The following is a 7,728-nucleotide window of genomic DNA, read 5'->3' as shown; positions in this document are numbered from 1 at the left end:
TCTGCCCCTCTCCCCTGCTCGTGTGCTCACTCTCTCTAAAATAAAATTAAGTTAAAAATTAGAAAAAATAAGATACTTAGGAATAAATCTAAGCAAGGAAGATCTGTACGTTGACAACTATAAGACTGATAAAAGAAATTGAAGAAGATACAAATAAATGGGAAGATAGCCTGTGTTCATGGATTGGGGAATTAATATTGTTAAAAAGATCATGATACCTACAGTGATTTACATTCATTTCAGTCTCTACCAAAATTTCAATGGCATTTTTCACAGAAGTAGAAAAAAAATCATAAAGTTTGGATGGAACTACAAAGACTCCAAAAAGCACAAACCATCTTGAGAAAGAACAAAGCCAGAGTCATCATATTTTCTGATATCAAACTATATTTAAAAAGCTATAGTAATCAAAACAGTATGGTACTGGCATAAAAACAGACACATAGATCAATGGCACAGAATTGAGGGCCCAGAAATAAACCTACGCATATATGTCTGATTAATTCAGAACAAGGGAGTCATGAATATAAACTGGGAAAAGGGCAATGTCTTCAATAAATGATGTTAGGAAAATTGGATATTCACATGCAAAAGAATGAAGCTAAACTCCTATCATACACCATTCATAAAAATTAACTCAAAATAGATTAAAGTCTTAAATATAAGAGCTGAAACTATAAAATCCCTAGAAGAAAACACAGGCAGTAAGCTCCTGACACTGGTCTTAGCAGTGATTTTTTTTATATAAGACACCAAAAGCACACCAATAAAAGCAAAAATAAACAGACGGGAGTATATCAAACTTAGAAGTTTCCTCACAACAAAGGACATCATTAATAATTGAAAAGACAATCTATAGATGGGAGAAAATATTTGCAAGCCATATATCTGATAAGGACTTAACATTGAAAAAAAATATAAGAACTTCATTAGGGCACCTGGGTGGCTCAGTCTGTTAAGCATCTGACTCTTGGTTTTGGCTCAGGTCATGATCTCATGGTTTCTTGAGTTTGAGCCTTGTGTTGGGCTCTGTGCTGGCAGAGTGGAGACTGCTTGGGATTCTCTGACCACCCCCCCTCTCTGCCCCTTGCCCACCTGCACTGTCTCTCTCTCTCAAAATAAATAAGTAAACTTTAAATATATATGTATATATATATGTGTATATATATTTACACACACACACACACACACACGGAACTCATATGACTCAACCTTAAAAAAAAAATCTAGTTATGAAATGGACCCATGACCTGAGTAGACATTTTTCCAAAGAAGACATACAAATGGCCACTCCAATCATCAGGGCAATGCAAATCAATAACCTATATGAGATATCACCTCACACCTGGTAGGAGGGCTATTAAAAAGATAAGAGCTCACAAATGTAGGCAAGGATGTGAAGAAGAGGGAAACTTTACATACTATTGATGAGAATGTTAACTGGCACAGCCACTATGGAAAACAGTATGATAGTTCTCCAAAAAATTACAAACAGAGCTATCACATTATCCAGGAATCCCAGCTCTGGGTATTTATCTGAAGGAAACAGAATCAGCATCTCAAAGAGATACCTGCACTCCCATGTTTATGGCAGCATCAATCCCGACAGCCAAGACACAGAAATAACTTAAATGTCCATCACTAGATGAACAGATAAAGAAAATGTCTCTCTCTCTCTCTCTCTCACACACACACACACACACACACACACACACACACACACACACACACTATTCAGCACTAAAAAGGAAGAACATTCTGTCATTGTGACAACATGGATGAAACTTGAGGGCGTTATGCAAAGTAAAATAAGCTTGACAGAGAAAGACAAATATAGCACTGTATCACCAATATGTGGAATTAAAGGGGGAAAAAAAGCTGATTTCATAGAAACAGAGAAGGAGAGAAGGAAGGTTCCTAGGGACTCGGAAGAGAAGCACTGGAGCATGTAGGTCAAAGGGCACACATTTTCAGTTACAAGATGCGTAAGTTCAGAGGATCTAATAAGCATGGTGACTATAGTCTAACTCTAGGTGACTATATAATACAGATATGTATACTTGAAATTTGCTGAGAGTAGAATTTAAGCATTCTTACCACCACCACCAAAAAAAAAAAAGAGACTTAACTATGTGACATGATGGATATGTTAATTACCTTGCTCTTGGTAACTTTTCCACAGTATATATGTATATCACATGATCACATTGTAAATTTTATATGCAATTATATTTGTCAATTATTCCTTGAAAAAGCCGGGGAGGGAAGTTAAAAAAGGAAATCATGTATGTAAAATAAAGCAGGAAACAGAAAGCCTTACTATACGTTTTCTATAGACATGACTATACATTTTTATAGACATACATGTAAATGTATGGAAAAAGACAGAAAGCACACTTACAAATGGATTATAACAGTTGCCTCTGGAAAGCCGACTGGGATGGAGTTTGGACCAGTCACAGGAACTCAACTTTATTGGCATTCTTTGCCTTCCTGTGAAATATAGTCATGGAATCATGAATTAAGAGTTTGTAGAATTAAGTAAAGGTTACTCTAAAACTTTTATTGGAAGTTTGATAAGTATCATGTGTTACTTGATGGAGGCAAAGTGCTGCCCTTGGCAAGGTCAGTAATTACTGAGTGCTATCTTTTCTTTCTAAGTTCTGGTTTAAAACCTGTAATAAATAAAGGGTGAAGGAGACACTGATGGAAATGTGGCATTCTGTCGTTTCCACCTTCCTAGGTATTCATGATTATTAGGTCACAGCAGAAATCTTCTCTGCCAATACAAATGGAACTGTTAGGAGGTCAGTTGATAAAAATAATGATAATATTATGAGATAGGAAAACATTGAAAATGTCACATATGTACCTTAAAACCATTCTGACTTAAAATCTGTAGATCTATCTGCTCATTCATCAAGCTTTTGATGGGATTCACGACTGAGGCCCTAGCTCCAGTGTGGGTCCACTACTCTGGGTTCTTTATCCTTCCTCTTGCCAAAGCGACTTGTAGAAACCAGCATGCTTCATCTCCACTTTTGCTTTCTTTAAACTCGAACACAACTGAAGACACTTGCAAATGACCAGAGTTCAGACTTCTTGTGCATTTCCACAATTTCCTACCTGACCATTTTTTAGTTTCCATTTCTCACCTGGTTTGACAACACTGCCTGTTGTAGCAACACACTTTAAAGTAATTTTGCAAAACACTCAACTTACTTTTATAGAAGAAATCCTCTTTTGCTATTTATGCTTTATTAGTTTACTGGATACAAAATTAAATCACATAATTATACTAACACAAATGTTATAAAAGGTATTAGCCAACAGAATAAGCAAACAGATCAGCAGTTGGGAAGAGAAGGGGCCAGGATTCACCCCCAGCTCTGGGAGCTGAGGCCACCGTCCTGTTTGTCTTACAGAGGGAATGGGGAACACCAGCTTTGTCTATGCAGTTGATCAAACAAGTTGGTTGAGAAAGCTTCTGCAGTGTTTGCTGATATGACAGATAGCCCCAGGAATGCCCAAATCCACTTGGCCAAGGGTTTCTGAGGGAGATATATATCAGAAAGAGGAACACCACTTCTTACCAGCAGCATGACTCACTGGTAAAGAGGTGTTGGAGGATTAGCCATATTTGGGATCTCTCCACTGTCTGGCAAGCCTCCATAGCACAGGAGCCCAGCCTAGGGATTAGCACACATTCAGGCCTGGGTGGGGAAGGAGGGCTCCAGCCAGGCCTCAAGTCCACTTGTTAACTCAGACTCACAGAAGAGGACCAATGAGGAAGTATGGAACCAAATAGCTTATAGAGTAGATTTACCACCCCAACTGCATGCGAGGCAACCACAATGTGGTTTTGGTTATTACTTGTTTTTGTTATTACTTTTAGTAACATGGTGAATGGCTGTGAAGCCACTGCCATATCTCAAGCCTGAGAAGTACCTGCGACTCACATCTCTCTGTGTGCTCTCCTCTCTCCCAGCCAACATCTTCCACCAAGAGTAGCCACCATTCCGGACCTTAAGTTAATCATTCTTTTAATTAATTTTTCTTTGTTTTAAATATATGTATGCTTCTGCCTTTTCCTAGTCAAAGTTGAAAAGCAAAAATCTTACCACTTGCCCTGTTGTGTCTGCCCTGAAAGTCTAAGAAAAAGGTGTTATGCAAGGTTCAGTGGAAGCCTGAACACAATTGCATTGCCCAAGGGAGATCAGTTGTTTTCAAGAGAGTAAGAAAGAGAAATTATAAGTAGTTCCCTTGGTTCCCATGGATTCTAAAGAATCCATGATTGTCTTTTTTCACTTTCTTTAGTTTATTTTGGTCATACCAAGGAATGACTCAGTGGATAAACTGAACTGTCTAATGGACCATGAGTGTGGCCATGGTTGTATTGGATGATCTGTTTAACTGAAGCCTTTGGAGCAGAGGTAACATTTCTTGTTAGGGGACATAGTATGATTGTCACATATATATATATATATATATATACACACACACACATAAACGTATACATATATAATGGCATATTATTCAGCTATAAAAAAGAATGAAATCTTGTCATTTGCAACCACAGGGATGGAGCTAAAGTGTATTATGCTAAGTGAGATAAGTCAGTCAAAGAAAGACAAATACCATATGATTTCACTCATATGTGGAATTTAAGAAACAAAACAGATGAACATAGGGGGAAAAAGAGGGGTGCAAATGACAAGGAAGGCTGTTAGAGAAAGAGAACAAACGGAGGGCTGATGGAGTGAGAAGGGTGGAGTGGATGGGCTAAATATATGATGGGCATTAAGGAGGGCACTTATTTTCATGAGCAATGGATGTTATATGTAAGATATGAATCACTAAATTCTACTCCTGAAACTAATATTACGCTATATGTTAACTAACTAGAATTTAAATAAAAACTTGATACATTTAGGAAAAAAAAGTATGAGGAGACCTCAAAATCATGGAATATTCTAGAAGATCTCAGCAAACAGGAAAATTGTTTCAATACGAATTTGTATCTCAAATACATGAAGTTAGTTCTGTTAGAAAAATGATTGAAGAAAACAACTTAAGTGATACAAACTTTTTGTAACACTTCATGAAGCAGACAGTTTCTATTTGGAGAACTGTAAAACAGGGCAGAAGGCAGGAAGCTTTTTTACAGGATAAAGAGTAAAGAACAAGGAAGAGAAAAATAGAAAATAATTTGATTGGCGGGAGCCGTATAGTCAATCTTGTTTGAGATGAGAAGGCCCAGAGCTGGTGTGTCCTTTGGGGATTGGCTGACTGGATATACTAGGTTTCTGGTCAAGGGGAGCATTTTCAGGGACACAGAGGTTATCTAAGTTTTGGGTTGCCGACATGGCAGCCTGGACAGGCGTGGCTCCATCTTGGACCTAGAAATTTATTTCAACATTTCTCTCTACACTTCCTTCCTTCTACATTGTCCTTTCTTTTCTTCGAGGGAAAAGTGTCCCCACCTCCGCCATCTGTGCCTTCAGATGCTTATTCTATCAGCTGCTCTGAAGCCAGGGTTAAGATGTCCACGGCTCCTCCAAGATAGCCAGTGTTACTTTCAGTATGGAATAGAAGAAAAGGTGAGGCAGCTTCAGTGCCCAGCATGTGGTCCTGGAGCCTGGGCCTCTCGTACCTTGCATGAAGGGAGTTGGTTTGTCATTTAGTCAGGTCTGCAGAGGCCTGAGTCCATCTGCAATGTGAAAACTCTCTTCAGATGTCTGGAGTCTGGCTGTCGCTGCTCACACAGCGGGTTCCCCTGGCTGAGATCTGAATCAATGGTAGAGGGAGGCTTAATGGGAATGACTCAGCAGAGGCTGATGATAAACTAAGAAAATTCCATCTGAGTAAGGAAAGTGCCAGCTAGCCTGGGAAGGACAGTTGTCCAAAAGAATAGCTCACTTCTCATGACCCACCCACTCCCTTAATTGGTTAATTTTTTAGACACTTATCTGGGCACAAGGGGTGGGGTTGCTGAATTTAGAAGGGCACAGTAAGGCACACTAATGAGTGATTTCAGATCAAGTGGGATGAATATCTCAGGAGGCACAAATTAAGGCTTCTAGGGTTTTGAAGAAAAAGCAATGGGCATTTATTGAGCACCGATTATGTGGTGGACATTGTACTGTCATGGTACTTTCAGACTTCAGCCCTTGCTCAGGTCTGGTGGCATTCTTCAGGAACCCTATCACCATTACAAAGCAAATGGAGGGGACAAGATAAACTCTTGTTTCTCATTAGTCTGTCCCATGACTGGGTTCTTATATCATTTTTCAGGGGACTGAATTTGACCTTTGGAATATATTATTAAAAATCGCTATAACATTTTTGTAGTTATGGCCTTTTATTTTCACTGCTGATGACTTTCACAGGTGTATTTAATGAGCTGGGGAGATAATCTGTGAAAAAATGTTAGAAATGAAAGAATTAACAACAACAACAACAAGAACAGCAATAATAACAACACATTGGTTTAGCCTTTTTTTTTCCCTTTTCATCTTTTGGTTGCCTTATTGCTTCAGATTTAGAGAAGTCCAAATCAATCATGATGCAGACTTAAAGTGATTAACAGAGAATTTTCTAGGGCAGTCTAAGGGGGCCAATGGTGTAACCCTGATACCAAAATCCATAAGTCTAACTGAAAGGAGAACTGAATAATCGTCAGTTGGATGAGGGCAGAGATCCTATAAGTGGTTCTCCACGTTGGCTGCTTTAAAAAATGCAAGTGCGCCTGACCACACCTCCAGTGAATTAGATCAAACCCTGTCATGGTGGGTTCTAGACTTCAATATTTTTATTTTATTTTTTAAGTTTATTTATTTTGAGAGAGAGAGAGCAAGTGAGTGAGAGAGAGAAAGCACATGAATGCTAATGGGGGAGGGGCAGAGGGAGAGAGAAAGAGGATCCCAAGCAGGTTCACACTCAGCGCAAAGCCCAGCATGGGGCTCGATCTCACAAATGGTGAGACCATGACCTGAGCTGAAATCATGAGTTCCTCACTTAACCGACTGAGCTACCCAAGTGCCCCAGACTTCAGTATTTTTAAAGTTCCAAATGATTCAAATTGTGCCATCAGTGTTAAGAAATACCTCTACACAAGTGATATTTAAATCTAATCTGCTGGCCGATGAACTCACAATCGTAGGTCGTGTGCTACGTGAGGGGCAAGTCATTGGCTAACACCAAAAGGGTCTCTGGCCCAATGGTTGGAGTCTGAGAGTAGTTCTTGCTACAAGTATAATTCAAATGTGTCAGAGCTTTAAGGAGAAATGAAAATATTTTCTTAAATGGTCTATGTTTTCCTCTGCTTGTTTCCATATTTCTTAATTGCTAGGGCTTCTTAGGCATCACCAGGCCTTTCTGTTTTCAGAATAACTTGAATCCTGTATAAGATCCTAAGCAGGGAGCTCCCTCAGTAGCTCTCATGTGGTGGATGCCAGGAGGTTCTGCGCATGTGTGGTGCCGTTTCTCGTGAACACCCCTGGGAGGTCATGCCTGACCTCTACTTCTACAGAGATCTTGAAGAGATTGAAAAGGAGCAGCAGGCCACTGCTGAGAAGGCTGTGACCCTGAGGAATTCCAGGGTGAAGGGAGCTACTCAGCCTGAACTCGCAGTTGGGTCTGAAGGTTTCGGGTGTCCTCGGTGACTACTCAGCAGTTCCCTACTGAAGACTGGAGCACTCAGCGCACCACTGAAGACTGGTCTGAGGG

At 39.6% G+C, this 7,728-nt stretch overlaps 1 non-coding gene across 1 annotated transcript; it reads left to right on the top strand.

Moving 5' to 3' along the window:
- The first annotated feature begins 7,107 nt into the window (after nt 1-7,107).
- Nucleotides 7,108-7,254, top strand: LOC144238050 (small nucleolar RNA SNORA62/SNORA6 family). The gene has a single exon (XR_013336995.1). It is a non-coding gene; the product is annotated as a small nucleolar RNA SNORA62/SNORA6 family (small nucleolar RNA).
- Nucleotides 7,255-7,728: the final 474 nt, after the last annotated feature.

Source organism: Crocuta crocuta, unplaced genomic scaffold (genome assembly GCF_008692635.1).
Source record: "Crocuta crocuta isolate KB4526 unplaced genomic scaffold, BGI_CrCroc_1.0 scaffold457, whole genome shotgun sequence".
In the NCBI taxonomy this organism is placed as follows: Eukaryota; Metazoa; Chordata; class Mammalia; order Carnivora; family Hyaenidae; genus Crocuta; species Crocuta crocuta.
Note: the sequence above shows the minus strand (reverse complement) of the source record. Positions and strands in the feature narration are given on the sequence as shown.